A 21,156-nucleotide genomic window follows, 5' to 3' on the forward strand; every position below is an offset into this window, starting at 1 on the left:
TCCCCGACTGAGCCTGGTTTCTCACCGGGTTTTTTCTCCATCCTTTCACCGATCGAGTTTTGGTTTCTTCCCTCTGTCGCTTCTGGCAGGCGGAGCTGGGGACACTTCATGTACAGCGATATCGTTGACTTGATTGCAAATTATTGCACAGATACTATTTAAACTGAACTTAGCTGAATGATGTCATCAAAGAGTTCAATAACGAAATGCCTTTAACTGTCATTTTGCTTTTTGACGCACTGTGTTCCTAATTAATGTTGTTCAGTTGCATTGACGCAATACTTTTTGTTTAAAGCGCAATTTAAAAAAAAAAAAAAAAAAAAAAAGAGTCCAAACAATGACCCCTGCTACGGGTAGTGTTCCAAGTGTTATGCGACTTCAGCTAATGATGGGTCCATCAGAAATTTTACGGTGCTAGGGCTGGGTCTGCGTCAGAAGAAGCCATGCATTGTTTAGTTATGTCAGTGCAGTGCCGTCAGTTGGGGGGGAAACGGCAGCATGCACGGCTCCTCGTTAGTATAGTGGACAGTATCTCCGCCTGTCACGCGGAAGACCGGGGTTCGATTCCCCGACGGGGAGAGCTGGTTCTTTTCGTCTTCCGAATGATCCATCCAAAAAGTTTGGTTGGAGTCGCAGGTCACAGAAGGAGTTCTGCTTCGACGTCAGCCCGAGCCAAAGGACATGCGTTGGCCGGGAATCGAACCCGGGTCAACTGCTTGGAAGGCAGCTATGCTCACCACTATACCACCAACGCAGGCGGAAGTCAGTAGCTTTATTGACGCACTGTGTTCCTAATAAATGTTGTTCAGTTGCATTGACACAATACTTTTTGTTTAAAGCGCAATTAAAAAAAAAAAAAAAAAAAAAAAGAGTCCAAACAATGACCCCTGCTACCGGTAGTGTTGCAAGTGTTATGCGACTTCAGCTAATGATGGGTCCATCCGAAATTATTCCATCCAAAAGTTTTGGGTGGAGGCACAGGTCACAGAGGGAGTTCTGCTTCGACGTCAGCCCGAGCCAAAGCATATGCGTTGGCCGAGAATCGAATCCGGGGTCAACTGCTTGGAAGACAGCTATGCTCACCACTATACCACCAACGCAGTCAGCAACTTGCGCCGTCACTAAGAAGGCTCGAAGTGCACGAGTCGCCGATAGGGCTAGAGGAGCAGATGAGATCTTTGTTTGGACCCGTCACTAAAGAGAGCCTTCAAGAATTTGCATCCCGTCACGTACAAGAAAGCGCTGCCTTCCCATCCGGCTAAATAAACACGAAGTGGTCAAACGCAGAGAGTGCCTATAATAACCAAAAGCCCAATCAAGGCAATCTCTTTCTCATGCCTCTATCTGAAAAGTTGGATAAAATCTTATATGAAAAAAAAAGTCTTTTAAAGAAATCCCTTATTCCGAGGTCACCGTAGCCACCAGATCCAGTCTGTATCCGCTTCAGTCACCCGGATCCAGTCCGTATCCAGAGAAGATGGTGGATCAACACCTAGAAAGGACCTCTATGGCCCAGAAACACAGCGGAGACCGTGACAACTAGATGAGCCGCAGATACAAATCCCCTGTAAAGACCACCTGGACAAGACCACAGGAAACAGATGATTCTTCTGCACAGTCTGACATTCCTGCAGCCTGGAGCTGATCTACTGGTTTCGTCTGACAAGGGGAGAACTGTCTCCCCGACTGAGCCTGGTTTCTCACCGGGTTTTTTCTCCATCCTTTCACCGATCGAGTTTTGGTTTCTTCCCTCTGTCGCTTCTGGCAGGCGGAGCTGGGGACACTTCATGTACAGCGATATCGTTGACTTGATTGCAAATTATTGCACAGATACTATTTAAACTGAACTTAGCTGAATGATGTCATCAAAGAGTTCAATAACGAAATGCCTTTAACTGTCATTTTGCTTTTTGACGCACTGTGTTCCTAATAAATGTTGTTCAGTTGCATTGACACAATACTTTTTGTTTAAAGCGCAATTAAAAAAAAAAAAAAAAAAAAAAAAAGAGTCCAAACAATGACCCCTGCTACGGGTAGTGTTGCAAGTGTTATGCGACTTCAGCTAATGATGGGTCCATCCGAAATTATTCCATCCAAAAGTTTTGGGTGGAGGCACAGGTCACAGAGGGAGTTCTGCTTCGACGTCAGCCCGAGCCAAAGGACATGCGTTGGCCGGGAATCGAATCCGGGTCAACTGCTTGGAAGGCAGCTATGCTCACCACTATACCACCAACGCAGGCGGAAGTCAGTAGTTTTATTGACGCACTGTGTTCCTAATAAATGTTGTTCAGTTGCATTGACACAATACTTTTTGTTTAAAGCGCAATTAAAAAAAAAAAAAAAAAAAAAAAAAAGAGTCCAAACAATGACCCCTGCTACCGGTAGTGTTGCAAGTGTTATGCGACTTCAGCTAATGATGGGTCCATCCGAAATTATTCCATCCAAAAGTTTTGGGTGGAGGCACAGGTCACAGAGGGAGTTCTGCTTCGACGTCAGCACGAGCCAAAGGATATGCGTTGGCCGGGAATCGAATCCGGGGTCAACTGCTTGGAAGGCAGCTATGCACCCCACTATACCACCAACGCAGTCAGCAGTCAGCAACTTGCGCCGTCACTAAGAAGGCTCGAAGTGCACGAGTCGCCGATAGGGCTAGAGGAGCAGATGAGATCTTTGTTTGGACCCGTCACTAAAGAGAGCCTTCAAGAATTTGCATCCCGTCACGTACAAGAAAGCGCTGCCTTCCCATCCGGCTAAATAAACACGAAGTGGTCAAACGCAGAGAGTGCCTATAATAACCAAAAGCCCAATCAAGGCAATCTCTTTCTCATGCCTCTATCTGAAAAGTTGGATAAAATCTTATATGAAAAAAAAAGTATTTTAAAGAAATCCCTTATTCCGAGGTCACCGTAGCCACCAAATCCAGTCTGTATCCGCTTCAGTCACCCGGATCCAGTCCGTATCCAGAGAAGATGGTGGATCAACACCTAGAAAGGACCTCTATGGCCCAGAAACACAGCGGAGACCGTGACAACTAGATGAGCCGCAGATACAAATCCCCTGTAAAGACCACCTGGACAAGACCACAGGAAACAGATGATTCTTCTGCACAGTCTGACATTCCTGCAGCCTGGAGCTGATCTACTGGTTTCGTCTGACAAGGGGAGAACTGTCTCCCCGACTGAGCCTGGTTTCTCACCGGGTTTTTTCTCCATCCTTTCACCGATCGAGTTTTGGTTTCTTCCCTCTGTCGCTTCTGGCAGGCGGAGCTGGGGACACTTCATGTACAGCGATATCGTTGACTTGATTGCAAATTATTGCACAGATACTATTTAAACTGAACTTAGCTGAATGATGTCATCAAAGAGTTCAATAACGAAATGCCTTTAACTGTCATTTTGCTTTTTGACGCACTGTGTTCCTAATTAATGTTGTTCAGTTGCATTGACGCAATACTTTTTGTTTAAAGCGCAATTTAAAAAAAAAAAAAAAAAAAAAAAGAGTCCAAACAATGACCCCTGCTACGGGTAGTGTTCCAAGTGTTATGCGACTTCAGCTAATGATGGGTCCATCAGAAATTTTACGGTGCTAGGGCTGGGTCTGCGTCAGAAGAAGCCATGCATTGTTTAGTTATGTCAGTGCAGTGCCGTCAGTTGGGGGGGAAACGGCAGCATGCACGGCTCCTCGTTAGTATAGTGGACAGTATCTCCGCCTGTCACGCGGAAGACCGGGGTTCGATTCCCCGACGGGGAGAGCTGGTTCTTTTCGTCTTCCGAATGATCCATCCAAAAAGTTTGGTTGGAGTCGCAGGTCACAGAAGGAGTTCTGCTTCGACGTCAGCCCGAGCCAAAGGACATGCGTTGGCCGGGAATCGAACCCGGGTCAACTGCTTGGAAGGCAGCTATGCTCACCACTATACCACCAACGCAGGCGGAAGTCAGTAGCTTTATTGACGCACTGTGTTCCTAATAAATGTTGTTCAGTTGCATTGACACAATACTTTTTGTTTAAAGCGCAATTAAAAAAAAAAAAAAAAAAAAACAGAGTCCAAACAATGACCCCTGCTACCGGTAGTGTTGCAAGTGTTATGCGACTTCAGCTAATGATGGGTCCATCCGAAATTATTCCATCCAAAAGTTTTGGGTGGAGGCACAGGTCACAGAGGGAGTTCTGCTTCGACGTCAGCCCGAGCCAAAGCATATGCGTTGGCCGAGAATCGAATCCGGGGTCAACTGCTTGGAAGACAGCTATGCTCACCACTATACCACCAACGCAGTCAGCAACTTGCGCCGTCACTAAGAAGGCTCGAAGTGCACGAGTCGCCGATAGGGCTAGAGGAGCAGATGAGATCTTTGTTTGGACCCGTCACTAAAGAGAGCCTTCAAGAATTTGCATCCCGTCACGTACAAGAAAGCGCTGCCTTCCCATCCGGCTAAATAAACACGAAGTGGTCAAACGCAGAGAGTGCCTATAATAACCAAAAGCCCAATCAAGGCAATCTCTTTCTAATGCCTCTATCTGAAAAGTTGGATAAAATCTTATATGAAAAAAAAAGTCTTTTAAAGAAATCCCTTATTCCGAGGTCACCGTAGCCACCAGATCCAGTCTGTATCCGCTTCAGTCACCCGGATCCAGTCCGTATCCAGAGAAGATGGTGGATCAACACCTAGAAAGGACCTCTATGGCCCAGAAACACAGCGGAGACCGTGACAACTAGATGAGCCGCAGATACAAATCCCCTGTAAAGACCACCTGGACAAGACCACAGGAAACAGATGATTCTTCTGCACAGTCTGACATTCCTGCAGCCTGGAGCTGATCTACTGGTTTCGTCTGACAAGGGGAGAACTGTCTCCCCGACTGAGCCTGGTTTCTCACCGGGTTTTTTCTCCATCCTTTCACCGATCGAGTTTTGGTTTCTTCCCTCTGTCGCTTCTGGCAGGCGGAGCTGGGGACACTTCATGTACAGCGATATCGTTGACTTGATTGCAAATTATTGCACAGATACTATTTAAACTGAACTTAGCTGAATGATGTCATCAAAGAGTTCAATAACGAAATGCCTTTAACTGTCATTTTGCTTTTTGACGCACTGTGTTCCTAATAAATGTTGTTCAGTTGCATTGACACAATACTTTTTGTTTAAAGCGCAATTAAAAAAAAAAAAAAAAAAAAAAAAGAGTCCAAACAATGACCCCTGCTACGGGTAGTGTTGCAAGTGTTATGCGACTTCAGCTAATGATGGGTCCATCCGAAATTATTCCATCCAAAAGTTTTGGGTGGAGGCACAGGTCACAGAGGGAGTTCTGCTTCGACGTCAGCCCGAGCCAAAGGACATGCGTTGGCCGGGAATCGAATCCGGGTCAACTGCTTGGAAGGCAGCTATGCTCACCACTATACCACCAACGCAGGCGGAAGTCAGTAGTTTTATTGACGCACTGTGTTCCTAATAAATGTTGTTCAGTTGCATTGACACAATACTTTTTGTTTAAAGCGCAATTAAAAAAAAAAAAAAAAAAAAAAAAAAGAGTCCAAACAATGACCCCTGCTACCGGTAGTGTTGCAAGTGTTATGCGACTTCAGCTAATGATGGGTCCATCCGAAATTATTCCATCCAAAAGTTTTGGGTGGAGGCACAGGTCACAGAGGGAGTTCTGCTTCGACGTCAGCACGAGCCAAAGGATATGCGTTGGCCGGGAATCGAATCCGGGGTCAACTGCTTGGAAGGCAGCTATGCACCCCACTATACCACCAACGCAGTCAGCAGTCAGCAACTTGCGCCGTCACTAAGAAGGCTCGAAGTGCACGAGTCGCCGATAGGGCTAGAGGAGCAGATGAGATCTTTGTTTGGACCCGTCACTAAAGAGAGCCTTCAAGAATTTGCATCCCGTCACGTACAAGAAAGCGCTGCCTTCCCATCCGGCTAAATAAACACGAAGTGGTCAAACGCAGAGAGTGCCTATAATAACCAAAAGCCCAATCAAGGCAATCTCTTTCTCATGCCTCTATCTGAAAAGTTGGATAAAATCTTATATGAAAAAAAAAGTATTTTAAAGAAATCCCTTATTCCGAGGTCACCGTAGCCACCAAATCCAGTCTGTATCCGCTTCAGTCACCCGGATCCAGTCCGTATCCAGAGAAGATGGTGGATCAACACCTAGAAAGGACCTCTATGGCCCAGAAACACAGCGGAGACCGTGACAACTAGATGAGCCGCAGATACAAATCCCCTGTAAAGACCACCTGGACAAGACCACAGGAAACAGATGATTCTTCTGCACAGTCTGACATTCCTGCAGCCTGGAGCTGATCTACTGGTTTCGTCTGACAAGGGGAGAACTGTCTCCCCGACTGAGCCTGGTTTCTCACCGGGTTTTTTCTCCATCCTTTCACCGATCGAGTTTTGGTTTCTTCCCTCTGTCGCTTCTGGCAGGCGGAGCTGGGGACACTTCATGTACAGCGATATCGTTGACTTGATTGCAAATTATTGCACAGATACTATTTAAACTGAACTTAGCTGAATGATGTCATCAAAGAGTTCAATAACGAAATGCCTTTAACTGTCATTTTGCTTTTTGACGCACTGTGTTCCTAATAAATGTTGTTCAGTTGCATTGACACAATACTTTTTGTTTAAAGCGCAATTAAAAAAAAAAAAAAAAAAAAAAAAAAGAGTCCAAACAATGACCCCTGCTACGGGTAGTGTTGCAAGTGTTATGCGACTTCAGCTAATGATGGGTCCATCCGAAATTATTCCATCCAAAAGTTTTGGGTGGAGGCACAGGTCACAGAGGGAGTTCTGCTTCGACGTCAGCCCGAGCCAAAGGACATGCGTTGGCCGGGAATCGAATCCGGGTCAACTGCTTGGAAGGCAGCTATGCTCACCACTATACCACCAACGCAGTCAGCAGTCAGCAACTTGCGCCGTCACTAAGAAGGCTCGAAGTGCACGAGTCGCCGATAGGGCTAGAGGAGCAGATGAGATCTTTGTTTGGACCCGTCACTAAAGAGAGCCTTCAAGAATTTGCATCCCGTCACGTACAAGAAAGCGCTGCCTTCCCATCCGGCTAAATAAACACGAAGTGGTCAAACGCAGAGAGTGCCTATTCAGACGATGACCAGTGGCAAGCCCTCTCGCAGCATGCTGCCGGACGGTCAAACTGATTCTGCTCTTGACATTTCGATGTAGCTCTGCTGTGAGCAGAGCACCCAAAAATACAGGTCACTCGCAAAAGTTCCCCTCCACGGAAATCTTTAGTAAAAGGCGAAAGATTTATGCGACAATGAAGAGAAACTCGAGCTGTGTCTCCAAACCCTCGGGCCTGTGCGCTGCCTCTGTTAAACTACTACGCTCGCCAAGGGTCATCAAGGGTGACAATGCCTGCCCACATGTGTTTCGTCAGCACCCCCCCCCCCCCCCCACTCCAAAAGGGAGGAGTAAAACTCAAAAAAGTCCTCTCGGTCCACCAATAACCAAAAGCCCAATCAAGGCAATCTCTTTCTCATGCCTCTATCTGAAAAGTTGGATAAAATCTTATATGAAAAAAAAAGTCTTTTAAAGAAATCCCTTATTCCGAGGTCACCGTAGCCACCAGATCCAGTCTGTATCCGCTTCAGTCAATCGGATCCAGTCCGTATCCAGAGAAGATGGTGGATCAACACCTAGAAAGGACCTCTATGGCCCAGAAACACAGCGGAGACCGTGACAACTAGATGAGCCGCAGATACAAATCCCCTGTAAAGACCACCTGGACAAGACCACAGGAAACAGATGATTCTTCTGCACAGTCTGACATTCCTGCAGCCTGGAGCTGATCTACTGGTTTCGTCTGACAAGGGGAGAACTGTCTCCCCGACTGAGCCTGGTTTCTCACCGGGTTTTTTCTCCATCCTTTCACCGATCGAGTTTTGGTTTCTTCCCTCTGTCGCTTCTGGCAGGCGGAGCTGGGGACACTTCATGTACAGCGATATCGTTGACTTGATTGCAAATTATTGCACAGATACTATTTAAACTGAACTTAGCTGAATGATGTCATCAAAGAGTTCAATAACGAAATGCCTTTAACTGTCATTTTGCTTTTTGACGCACTGTGTTCCTAATAAATGTTGTTCAGTTGCATTGACACAATACTTTTTGTTTAAAGCGCAATTAAAAAAAAAAAAAAAAAAAAAAAAAGAGTCCAAACAATGACCCCTGCTACGGGTAGTGTTGCAAGTGTTATGCGACTTCAGCTAATGATGGGTCCATCCGAAATTATTCCATCCAAAAGTTTTGGGTGGAGGCACAGGTCACAGAGGGAGTTCTGCTTCGACGTCAGCCCGAGCCAAAGGACATGCGTTGGCCGGGAATCGAATCCGGGTCAACTGCTTGGAAGGCAGCTATGCTCACCACTATACCACCAACGCAGTCAGCAGTCAGCAACTTGCGCCGTCACTAAGAAGGCTCGAAGTGCACGAGTCGCCGATAGGGCTAGAGGAGCAGATGAGATCTTTGTTTGGACCCGTCACTAAAGAGAGCCTTCAAGAATTTGCATCCCGTCACGTACAAGAAAGCGCTGCCTTCCCATCCGGCTAAATAAACACGAAGTGGTCAAACGCAGAGAGTGCCTATTCAGACGATGACCAGTGGCAAGCCCTCTCGCAGCATGCTGCCGGACGGTCAAACTGATTCTGCTCTTGACATTTCGATGTAGCTCTGCTGTGAGCAGAGCACCCAAAAATACAGGTCACTCGCAAAAGTTCCCCTCCACGGAAATCTTTAGTAAAAGGCGAAAGATTTATGCGACAATGAAGAGAAACTCGAGCTGTGTCTCCAAACCCTCGGGCCTGTGCGCTGCCTCTGTTAAACTACTACGCTCGCCAAGGGTCATCAAGGGTGACAATGCCTGCCCACATGTGTTTCGTCAGCACCCCCCCCCCACTCCAAAAGGGAGGAGTAAAACTCAAAAAAGTCCTCTCGGTCCACCAATAACCAAAAGCCCAATCAAGGCAATCTCTTTCTCATGCCTCTATCTGAAAAGTTGGATAAAATCTTATATGAAAAAAAAAGTATTTTAAAGAAATCCCTTATTCCGAGGTCACCGTAGCCACCAAATCCAGTCTGTATCCGCTTCAGTCACCCGGATCCAGTCCGTATCCAGAGAAGATGGTGGATCAACACCTAGAAAGGACCTCTATGGCCCAGAAACACAGCGGAGACCGTGACAACTAGATGAGCCGCAGATACAAATCCCCTGTAAAGACCACCTGGACAAGACCACAGGAAACAGATGATTCTTCTGCACAGTCTGACATTCCTGCAGCCTGGAGCTGATCTACTGGTTTCGTCTGACAAGGGGAGAACTGTCTCCCCGACTGAGCCTGGTTTCTCACCGGGTTTTTTCTCCATCCTTTCACCGATCGAGTTTTGGTTTCTTCCCTCTGTCGCTTCTGGCAGGCGGAGCTGGGGACACTTCATGTACAGCGATATCGTTGACTTGATTGCAAATTATTGCACAGATACTATTTAAACTGAACTTAGCTGAATGATGTCATCAAAGAGTTCAATAACGAAATGCCTTTAACTGTCATTTTGCTTTTTGACGCACTGTGTTCCTAATTAATGTTGTTCAGTTGCATTGACGCAATACTTTTTGTTTAAAGCGCAATTTAAAAAAAAAAAATAAGAGTCCAAACAATGACCCCTGCTACGGGTAGTGTTCCAAGTGTTATGCGACTTCAGCTAATGATGGGTCCATCAGAAATTTTACGGTGCTAGGGCTGGGTCTGCGTCAGAAGAAGCCATGCATTGTTTAGTTATGTCAGTGCAGTGCCGTCAGTTGGGGGGGAAACGGCAGCATGCACGGCTCCTCGTTAGTATAGTGGACAGTATCTCCGCCTGTCACGCGGAAGACCGGGGTTCGATTCCCCGACGGGGAGAGCTGGTTCTTTTCGTCTTCCGAATGATCCATCCAAAAAGTTTGGTTGGAGTCGCAGGTCACAGAAGGAGTTCTGCTTCGACGTCAGCCCGAGCCAAAGGACATGCGTTGGCCGGGAATCGAACCCGGGTCAACTGCTTGGAAGGCAGCTATGCTCACCACTATACCACCAACGCAGGCGGAAGTCAGTAGCTTTATTGACGCACTGTGTTCCTAATAAATGTTGTTCAGTTGCATTGACACAATACTTTTTGTTTAAAGCGCAATTAAAAAAAAAAAAAAAAAAAAAAGAGTCCAAACAATGACCCCTGCTACCGGTAGTGTTGCAAGTGTTATGCGACTTCAGCTAATGATGGGTCCATCCGAAATTATTCCATCCAAAAGTTTTGGGTGGAGGCACAGGTCACAGAGGGAGTTCTGCTTCGACGTCAGCCCGAGCCAAAGCATATGCGTTGGCCGGGAATCGAATCCGGGGTCAACTGCTTGGAAGGCAGCTATGCTCACCACTATACCACCAACGCAGTCAGCAGTCAGCAACTTGCGCCGTCACTAAGAAGGCTCGAAGTGCACGAGTCGCCGATAGGGCTAGAGGAGCAGATGAGATCTTTGTTTGGACCCGTCACTAAAGAGAGCCTTCAAGAATTTGCATCCCGTCACGTACAAGAAAGCGCTGCCTTCCCATCCGGCTAAATAAACACGAAGTGGTCAAACGCAGAGAGTGCCTATAATAACCAAAAGCCCAATCAAGGCAATCTCTTTCTCATGCCTCTATCTGAAAAGTTGGATAAAATCTTATATGAAAAAAAAAGTCTTTTAAAGAAATCCCTTATTCCGAGGTCACCGTAGCCACCAGATCCAGTCTGTATCCGCTTCAGTCACCCGGATCCAGTCCGTATCCAGAGAAGATGGTGGATCAACACCTAGAAAGGACCTCTATGGCCCAGAAACACAGCGGAGACCGTGACAACTAGATGAGCCGCAGATACAAATCCCCTGTAAAGACCACCTGGACAAGACCACAGGAAACAGATGATTCTTCTGCACAGTCTGACATTCCTGCAGCCTGGAGCTGATCTACTGGTTTCGTCTGACAAGGGGAGAACTGTCTCCCCGACTGAGCCTGGTTTCTCACCGGGTTTTTTCTCCATCCTTTCACCGATCGAGTTTTGGTTTCTTCCCTCTGTCGCTTCTGGCAGGCGGAGCTGGGGACACTTCATGTACAGCGATATCGTTGACTTGATTGCAAATTATTGCACAGATACTATTTAAACTGAACTTAGCTGAATGATGTCATCAAAGAGTTCAATAACGAAATGCCTTTAACTGTCATTTTGCTTTTTGACGCACTGTGTTCCTAATAAATGTTGTTCAGTTGCATTGACACAATACTTTTTGTTTAAAGCGCAATTAAAAAAAAAAAAAAAAGAGTCCAAACAATGACCCCTGCTACGGGTAGTGTTGCAAGTGTTATGCGACTTCAGCTAATGATGGGTCCATCCGAAATTATTCCATCCAAAAGTTTTGGGTGGAGGCACAGGTCACAGAGGGAGTTCTGCTTCGACGTCAGCCCGAGCCAAAGGACATGCGTTGGCCGGGAATCGAATCCGGGTCAACTGCTTGGAAGGCAGCTATGCTCACCACTATACCACCAACGCAGTCAGCAGTCAGCAACTTGCGCCGTCACTAAGAAGGCTCGAAGTGCACGAGTCGCCGATAGGGCTAGAGGAGCAGATGAGATCTTTGTTTGGACCCGTCACTAAAGAGAGCCTTCAAGAATTTGCATCCCGTCACGTACAAGAAAGCGCTGCCTTCCCATCCGGCTAAATAAACACGAAGTGGTCAAACGCAGAGAGTGCCTATTCAGACGATGACCAGTGGCAAGCCCTCTCGCAGCATGCTGCCGGACGGTCAAACTGATTCTGCTCTTGACATTTCGATGTAGCTCTGCTGTGAGCAGAGCACCCAAAAATACAGGTCACTCGCAAAAGTTCCCCTCCACGGAAATCTTTAGTAAAAGGCGAAAGATTTATGCGACAATGAAGAGAAACTCGAGCTGTGTCTCCAAACCCTCGGGCCTGTGCGCTGCCTCTGTTAAACTACTACGCTCGCCAAGGGTCATCAAGGGTGACAATGCCTGCCCACATGTGTTTCGTCAGCACCCCCCCCCCACTCCAAAAGGGAGGAGTAAAACTCAAAAAAGTCCTCTCGGTCCACCAATAACCAAAAGCCCAATCAAGGCAATCTCTTTCTCATGCCTCTATCTGAAAAGTTGGATAAAATCTTATATGAAAAAAAAGGCTTTTAAAGAAATCCCTTATTCCGAGGTCACCGTAGCCACCAGATCCAGTCTGTATCCGCTTCAGTCAATCGGATCCAGTCCGTATCCAGAGAAGATGGTGGATCAACACCTAGAAAGGACCTCTATGGCCCAGAAACACAGCGGAGACCGTGACAACTAGATGAGCCGCAGATACAAATCCCCTGTAAAGACCACCTGGACAAGACCACAGGAAACAGATGATTCTTCTGCACAGTCTGACATTCCTGCAGCCTGGAGCTGATCTACTGGTTTCGTCTGACAAGGGGAGAACTGTCTCCCCGACTGAGCCTGGTTTCTCACCGGGTTTTTTCTCCATCCTTTCACCGATCGAGTTTTGGTTTCTTCCCTCTGTCGCTTCTGGCAGGCGGAGCTGGGGACACTTCATGTACAGCGATATCGTTGACTTGATTGCAAATTATTGCACAGATACTATTTAAACTGAACTTAGCTGAATGATGTCATCAAAGAGTTCAATAACGAAATGCCTTTAACTGTCATTTTGCTTTTTGACGCACTGTGTTCCTAATTAATGTTGTTCAGTTGCATTGACGCAATACTTTTTGTTTAAAGCGCAATTTAAAAAAAAAAAAAAAGAGTCCAAACAATGACCCCTGCTACGGGTAGTGTTCCAAGTGTTATGCAACTTCAGCTAATGATGGGTCCATCAGAAATTTTACGGTGCTAGGGCTGGGTCTGCGTCAGAAGAAGCCATGCATTGTTTAGTTATGTCAGTGCAGTGCCGTCAGTTGGGGGGAAACGGCAGCATGCACGGCTCCTCGTTAGTATAGTGGACAGTATCTCCGCCTGTCACGCGGAAGACCGGGGTTCGATTCCCCGACGGGGAGAGCTGGTTCTTTTCGTCTTCCAAATGATCCATCCAAAAAGTTTGGTTGGAGTCGCAGGTCACAGAAGGAGTTCTGCTTCGACGTCAGCCCGAGCCAAAGGACATGCGTTGGCCGGGAATCGAACCCGGGTCAACTGCTTGGAAGGCAGCTATGCTCACCACTATACCACCAACGCAGGCGGAAGTCAGTAGCTTTATTGACGCACTGTGTTCCTAATAAATGTTGTTCAGTTGCATTGACACAATACTTTTTGTTTAAAGCGCAATTAAAAAAAAAAAAAAAAAAAAAAAGAGTCCAAACAATGACCCCTGCTACCGGTAGTGTTGCAAGTGTTATGCGACTTCAGCTAATGATGGGTCCATCCGAAATTATTCCATCCAAAAGTTTTGGGTGGAGGCACAGGTCACAGAGGGAGTTCTGCTTCGACGTCAGCCCGAGCCAAAGCATATGCGTTGGCCGGGAATCGAATCCGGGGTCAACTGCTTGGAAGGCAGCTATGCTCACCACTATACCACCAACGCAGTCAGCAATCAGCAACTTGCGCCGTCACTAAGAAGGCTCGAAGTGCACGAGTCGCCGATAGGGCTAGAGGAGCAGATGAGATCTTTGTTTGGACCCGTCACTAAAGAGAGCCTTCAAGAATTTGCATCCCGTCACGTACAAGAAAGCGCTGCCTTCCCATCCGGCTAAATAAACACGAAGTGGTCAAACGCAGAGAGTGCCTATAATAACCAAAAGCCCAATCAAGGCAATCTCTTTCTCATGCCTCTATCTGAAAAGTTGGATAAAATCTTATATGAAAAAAAAGTCTTTTAAAGAAATCCCTTATTCCGAGGTCACCGTAGCCACCAGATCCAGTCTGTATCCGCTTCAGTCACCCGGATCCAGTCCGTATCCAGAGAAGATGGTGGATCAACACCTAGAAAGGACCTCTATGGCCCAGAAACACAGCGGAGACCGTGACAACTAGATGAGCCGCAGATACAAATCCCCTGTAAAGACCACCTGGACAAGACCACAGGAAACAGATGATTCTTCTGCACAGTCTGACATTCCTGCAGCCTGGAGCTGATCTACTGGTTTCGTCTGACAAGGGGAGAACTGTCTCCCCGACTGAGCCTGGTTTCTCACCGGGTTTTTTCTCCATCCTTTCACCGATCGAGTTTTGGTTTCTTCCCTCTGTCGCTTCTGGCAGGCGGAGCTGGGGACACTTCATGTACAGCGATATCGTTGACTTGATTGCAAATTATTGCACAGATACTATTTAAACTGAACTTAGCTGAATGATGTCATCAAAGAGTTCAATAACGAAATGCCTTTAACTGTCATTTTGCTTTTTGACGCACTGTGTTCCTAATTAATGTTGTTCAGTTGCATTGACGCAATACTTTTTGTTTAAAGCGCAATTAAAAAAAAAAAAAAAAAAAAGAGTCCAAACAATGACCCCTGCTACGGGTAGTGTTGCAAGTGTTATGCGACTTCAGCTAATGATGGGTCCATCCGAAATTATTCCATCCAAAAGTTTTGGGTGGAGGCACAGGTCACAGAGGGAGTTCTGCTTCGACGTCAGCCCGAGCCAAAGGACATGCGTTGGCCGGGAATCGAATCCGGGTCAACTGCTTGGAAGGCAGCTATGCTCACCACTATACCACCAACGCAGTCAGCAGTCAGCAACTTGCGCCGTCACTAAGAAGGCTCGAAGTGCACGAGTCGCCGATAGGGCTAGAGGAGCAGATGAGATCTTTGTTTGGACCCGTCACTAAAGAGAGCCTTCAAGAATTTGCATCCCGTCACGTACAAGAAAGCGCTGCCTTCCCATCCGGCTAAATAAACACGAAGTGGTCAAACGCAGAGAGTGCCTATTCAGACGATGACCAGTGGCAAGCCCTCTCGCAGCATGCTGCCGGACGGTCAAACTGATTCTGCTCTTGACATTTCGATGTAGCTCTGCTGTGAGCAGAGCACCCAAAAATACAGGTCACTCGCAAAAGTTCCCCTCCACGGAAATCTTTAGTAAAAGGCGAAAGATTTATGCGACAATGAAGAGAAACTCGAGCTGTGTCTCCAAACCCTCGGGCCTGTGCGCTGCCTCTGTTAAACTACTACGCTCGCCAAGGGTCATCAAGGGTGACAATGCCTGCCCACATGTGTTTCGTCAGCACCCCCCCCCCCCCACTCCAAAAGGGAGGAGTAAAACTCAAAAAAGTCCTCTCGGTCCACCAATAACCAAAAGCCCAATCAAGGCAATCTCTTTCTCATGCCTCTATCTGAAAAGTTGGATAAAATCTTATATGAAAAAAAAAGGCTTTTAAAGAAATCCCTTATTCCGAGGTCACCGTAGCCACCAGATCCAGTCTGTATCCGCTTCAGTCACCCGGATCCAGTCCGTATCCAGAGAAGATGGTGGATCAACACCTAGAAAGGACCTCTATGGCCCAGAAACACAGCGGAGACCGTGACAACTAGATGAGCCGCAGATACAAATCCCCTGTAAAGACCACCTGGACAAGACCACAGGAAACAGATGATTCTTCTGCACAGTCTGACATTCCTGCAGCCTGGAGCTGATCTACTGGTTTCGTCTGACAAGGGGAGATCTGTCTCCCCGACTGAGCCTGGTTTCTCACCGGGTTTTTTCTCCATCCTTTCACCGATCGAGTTTTGGTTTCTTCCCTCTGTCGCTTCTGGCAGGCGGAGCTGGGGACACTTCATGTACAGCGATATCGTTGACTTGATTGCAAATTATTGCACAGATACTATTTAAACTGAACTTAGCTGAATGATGTCATCAAAGAGTTCAATAACGAAATGCCTTTAACTGTCATTTTGCTTTTTGACGCACTGTGTTCCTAATTAATGTTGTTCAGTTGCATTGACGCAATACTTTTTGTTTAAAGCGCAATTTAAAAAAAAAAAAAAAAAAAAAAAAGAGTCCAAACAATGACCCCTGCTACGGGTAGTGTTCCAAGTGTTATGCGACTTCAGCTAATGATGGGTCCATCAGAAATTTTACGGTGCTAGGGCTGGGTCTGCGTCAGAAGAAGCCATGCATTGTTTAGTTATGTCAGTGCAGTGCCGTCAGTTGGGGGGGAAACGGCAGCATGCACGGCTCCTCGTTAGTATAGTGGACAGTATCTCCGCCTGTCACGCGGAAGACCGGGGTTCGATTCCCCGACGGGGAGAGCTGGTTCTTTTCGTCTTCCGAATGATCCATCCAAAAAGTTTGGTTGGAGTCGCAGGTCACAGAAGGAGTTCTGCTTCGACGTCAGCCCGAGCCAAAGGACATGCGTTGGCCGGGAATCGAACCCGGGTCAACTGCTTGGAAGGCAGCTATGCTCACCACTATACCACCAACGCAGGCGGAAGTCAGTAGCTTTATTGACGCACTGTGTTCCTAATAAATGTTGTTCAGTTGCATTGACACAATACTTTTTGTTTAAAGCGCAATTAAAAAAAAAAAAAAAAAAAAAAAAGAGTCCAAACAATGACCCCTGCTACCGGTAGTGTTGCAAGTGTTATGCGACTTCAGCTAATGATGGGTCCATCCGAAATTATTCCATCCAAAAGTTTTGGGTGGAGGCACAGGTCACAGAGGGAGTTCTGCTTCGACGTCAGCCCGAGCCAAAGCATATGCGTTGGCCGGGAATCGAATCCGGGGTCAACTGCTTGGAAGGCAGCTATGCTCACCACTATACCACCAACGCAGTCAGCAGTCAGCAACTTGCGCCGTCACTAAGAAGGCTCGAAGTGCACGAGTCGCCGATAGGGCTAGAGGAGCAGATGAGATCTTTGTTTGGACCCGTCACTAAAGAGAGCCTTCAAGAATTTGCATCCCGTCACGTACAAGAAAGCGCTGCCTTCCCATCCGGCTAAATAAACACGAAGTGGTCAAACGCAGAGAGTGCCTATAATAACCAAAAGCCCAATCAAGGCAATCTCTTTCTCATGCCTCTATCTGAAAAGTTGGATAAAATCTTATATGAAAAAAAAAGTCTTTTAAAGAAATCCCTTATTCCGAGGTCACCGTAGCCACCAGATCCAGTCTGTATCCGCTTCAGTCACCCGGATCCAGTCCGTATCCAGAGAAGATGGTGGATCAACACCTAGAAAGGACCTCTATGGCCCAGAAACACAGCGGAGACCGTGACAACTAGATGAGCCGCAGATACAAATCCCCTGTAAAGACCACCTGGACAAGACCACAGGAAACAGATGATTCTTCTGCACAGTCTGACATTCCTGCAGCCTGGAGCTGATCTACTGGTTTCGTCTGACAAGGGGAGAACTGTCTCCCCGACTGAGCCTGGTTTCTCACCGGGTTTTTTCTCCATCCTTTCACCGATCGAGTTTTGGTTTCTTCCCTCTGTCGCTTCTGGCAGGCGGAGCTGGGGACACTTCATGTACAGCGATATCGTTGACTTGATTGCAAATTATTGCACAGATACTATTTAAACTGAACTTAGCTGAATGATGTCATCAAAGAGTTCAATAACGAAATGCCTTTAACTGTCATTTTGCTTTTTGACGCACTGTGTTCCTAATTAATGTTGTTCAGTTGCATTGACGCAATACTTTTTGTTTAAAGCGCAATTAAAAAAAAAAAAAAAAAAAAGAGTCCAAACAATGACCCCTGCTACGGGTAGTGTTGCAAGTGTTATGCGACTTCAGCTAATGTCGGGTCCATCCGAAATTATTCCATCCAAAAGTTTTGGGTGGAGGCACAGGTCACAGAGGGAGTTCTGCTTCGACGTCAGCCCGAGCCAAAGCATATGCGTTGGCCGGGAATCGAATCCGGGGTCAACTGCTTGGAAGGCAGCTATGCTCACCACTATACCACCAACGCAGTCAGCAGTCAGCAACTTGCGCCGTCACTAAGAAGGCTCGAAGTGCACGAGTCGCCGATAGGGCTAGAGGAGCAGATGAGATCTTTGTTTGGACCCGTCACTAAAGAGAGCCTTCAAGAATTTGCATCCCGTCACGTACAAGAAAGCGCTGCCTTCCCATCCGGCTAAATAAACACGAAGTGGTCAAACGCAGAGAGTGCCTATAATAACCAAAAGCCCAATCAAGGCAATCTCTTTCTCATGCCTCTATCTGAAAAGTTGGATAAAATCTTATATGAAAAAAAAAGTCTTTTAAATAAATCCCTTATTCCGAGGTCACCGTAGCCACCAGATCCAGTCTGTATCCGCTTCAGTCACCCGGATCCAGTCCGTATCCAGAGAAGATGGTGGATCAACACCTAGAAAGGACCTCTATGGCCCAGAAACACAGCGGAGACCGTGACAACTAGATGAGCCGCAGATACAAATCCCCTGTAAAGACCACCTGGACAAGACCACAGGAAACAGATGATTCTTCTGCACAGTCTGACATTCCTGCAGCCTGGAGCTGATCTACTGGTTTCGTCTGACAAGGGGAGAACTGTCTCCCCGACTGAGCCTGGTTTCTCACCGGGTTTTTTCTCCATCCTTTCACCGATCGAGTTTTGGTTTCTTCCCTCTGTCGCTTCTGGCAGGCGGAGCTGGGGACACTTCATGTACAGCGATATCGTTGACTTGATTGCAAATTATTGCACAGATACTATTTAAACTGAACTTAGCTGAATGATGTCATCAAAGAGTTCAATAACGAAATGCCTTTAACTGTCATTTTGCTTTTTGACGCACTGTGTTCCTAATTAATGTTGTTCAGTTGCATTGACGCAATACTTTTTGTTTAAAGCGCAATTAAAAAAAAAAAAAAAAAAAAGAGTCCAAACAATGACCCCTGCTACGGGTAGTGTTGCAAGTGTTATGCGACTTCAGCTAATGATGGGTCCATCCGAAATTATTCCATCCAAAAGTTTTGGGTGGAGGCACAGGTCACAGAGGGAGTTCTGCTTCGACGTCAGCCCGAGCCAAAGGACATGCGTTGGCCGGGAATCGAATCCGGGTCAACTGCTTGGAAGGCAGCTATGCTCACCACTATACCACCAACGCAGTCAGCAGTCAGCAACTTGCGCCGTCACTAAGAAGGCTCGAAGTGCACGAGTCGCCGATAGGGCTAGAGGAGCAGATGAGATCTTTGTTTGGACCCGTCACTAAAGAGAGCCTTCAAGAATTTGCATCCCGTCACGTACAAGAAAGCGCTGCCTTCCCATCCGGCTAAATAAACACGAAGTGGTCAAACGCAGAGAGTGCCTATAATAACCAAAAGCCCAATCAAGGCAATCTCTTTCTCATGCCTCTATCTGAAAAGTTGGATAAAATCTTATATGAAAAAAAAAGTCTTTTAAAGAAATCCCTTATTCCGAGGTCACCGTAGCCACCAGATCCAGTCTGTATCCGCTTCAGTCACCCGGATCCAGTCCGTATCCAGAGAAGATGGTGGATCAACACCTAGAAAGGACCTCTATGGCCCAGAAACACAGCGGAGACCGTGACAACTAGATGAGCCGCAGATACAAATCCCCTGTAAAGACCACCTGGACAAGACCACAGGAAACAGATGATTCTTCTGCACAGTCTGACATTCCTGCAGCCTGGAGCTGATCTACTGGTTTCGTCTGACAAGGGGAGAACTGTCTCCCCGACTGAGCCTGGTTTCTCACCGGGTTTTTTCTTCCGAGGTCACCGTAGCCACCAGATCCAGTCTGTATCCGCTTCAGTCACCCGGATCCAGTCCGTATCCAGAGAAGATGGTGGATCAACACCTAGAAAGGACCTCTATGGCCCAGAAACACAGCGGAGACCGTGACAACTAGATGAGCCGCAGATACAAATCCCCTGTAAAGACCACCTGGACAAGACCACAGGAAACAGATGATTCTTCTGCACAGTCTGACATTCCTGCAGCCTGGAGCTGATCTACTGGTTTCGTCTGACAAGGGGAGAACTGTCTCCCCGACTGAGCCTGGTTTCTCACCGGGTTTTTTCTCCATCCTTTCACCGATCGAGTTTTGGTTTCTTCCCTCTGTCGCTTCTGGCAGGCGGAGCTGGGGACACTTCATGTACAGCGATATCGTTGACTTGATTGCAAATTATTGCACAGATACTATTTAAACTGAACTTAGCTGAATGATGTCATCAAAGAGTTCAATAACGAAATGCCTTTAACTGTCATTTTGCTTTTTGACGCACTGTGTTCCTAATTAATGTTGTTCAGTTGCATTGACGCAATACTTTTTGTTTAAAGCGCAATTAAAAAAAAAAAAAAAAAAAAGAGTCCAAACAATGACCCCTGCTACGGGTAGTGTTGCAAGTGTTATGCGACTTCAGCTAATGATGGGTCCATCCGAAATTATTCCATCCAAAAGTTTTGGGTGGAGGCACAGGTCACAGAGGGAGTTCTGCTTCGACGTCAGCCCGAGCCAAAGGACATGCGTTGGCCGGGAATCGAATCCGGGTCAACTGCTTGGAAGGCAGCTATGCTCACCACTATACCACCAACGCAGTCAGCAGTCAGCAACTTGCGCCGTCACTAAGAAGGCTCGAAGTGCACGAGTCGCCGATAGGGCTAGAGGAGCAGATGAGATCTTTGTTTGGACCCGTCACTAAAGAGAGCCTTCAAGAATTTGCATCCCGTCACGTACAAGAAAGCGCTGCCTTCCCATCCGGCTAAATAAACACGAAGTGGTCAAACGCAGAGAGTGCCTATTCAGACGATGACCAGTGGCAAGCCCTCTCGCAGCATGCTGCCGGACGGTCAAACTGATTCTGCTCTTGACATTTCAATGTAGCTCTGCTGTGAGCAGAGCACCCAAAAATACAGGTCACTCGCAAAAGTTCCCCTCCACGGAAATCTTTAGTAAAAGGCGAAAGATTTATGCGACAATGAAGAGAAACTCGAGCTGTGTCTCCAAACCCTCGGGCCTGTGCGCTGCCTCTGTTAAACTACTACGCTCGCCAAGGGTCATCAAGGGTGACAATGCCTGCCCACATGTGTTTCGTCAGCACCCCCCCCCCCCACTCCAAAAGGGAGGAGTAAAACTCAAAAAAGTCCTCTCGGTCCACCAATAACCAAAAGCCCAATCAAGGCAATCTCTTTCTCATGCCTCTATCTGAAAAGTTGGATAAAATCTTATATGAAAAAAAAA

General features: G+C 46.9%; 5 non-coding genes across 5 annotated transcripts; all 5 read right to left on the reverse strand.

Moving 5' to 3' along the window:
- Positions 1-7,184: 7,184 nt before the first annotated feature.
- LOC127980665 (U5 spliceosomal RNA) lies at positions 7,185-7,299 on the reverse strand. Its single transcript, XR_008159678.1, has one exon. It is a non-coding gene; the product is annotated as a U5 spliceosomal RNA (small nuclear RNA).
- A 1,389-nt stretch (positions 7,300-8,688) lies between these two features.
- LOC127980666 (U5 spliceosomal RNA) lies at positions 8,689-8,803 on the reverse strand. Its single transcript, XR_008159679.1, has one exon. It is a non-coding gene; the product is annotated as a U5 spliceosomal RNA (small nuclear RNA).
- A 3,051-nt stretch (positions 8,804-11,854) lies between these two features.
- On the reverse strand, positions 11,855-11,969 carry LOC127980668 (U5 spliceosomal RNA). The gene has a single exon (XR_008159681.1). It is a non-coding gene; the product is annotated as a U5 spliceosomal RNA (small nuclear RNA).
- Positions 11,970-15,022: 3,053 nt separating this feature from the next.
- On the reverse strand, positions 15,023-15,137 carry LOC127980669 (U5 spliceosomal RNA). The gene has a single exon (XR_008159682.1). It is a non-coding gene; the product is annotated as a U5 spliceosomal RNA (small nuclear RNA).
- Positions 15,138-20,797: 5,660 nt separating this feature from the next.
- On the reverse strand, positions 20,798-20,912 carry LOC127980670 (U5 spliceosomal RNA). The gene has a single exon (XR_008159683.1). It is a non-coding gene; the product is annotated as a U5 spliceosomal RNA (small nuclear RNA).
- Positions 20,913-21,156: the final 244 nt, after the last annotated feature.

This window comes from Carassius gibelio, chromosome B19, assembly GCF_023724105.1.
Source record: "Carassius gibelio isolate Cgi1373 ecotype wild population from Czech Republic chromosome B19, carGib1.2-hapl.c, whole genome shotgun sequence".
NCBI lineage: Eukaryota > Metazoa > Chordata > Actinopteri > Cypriniformes > Cyprinidae > Carassius > Carassius gibelio.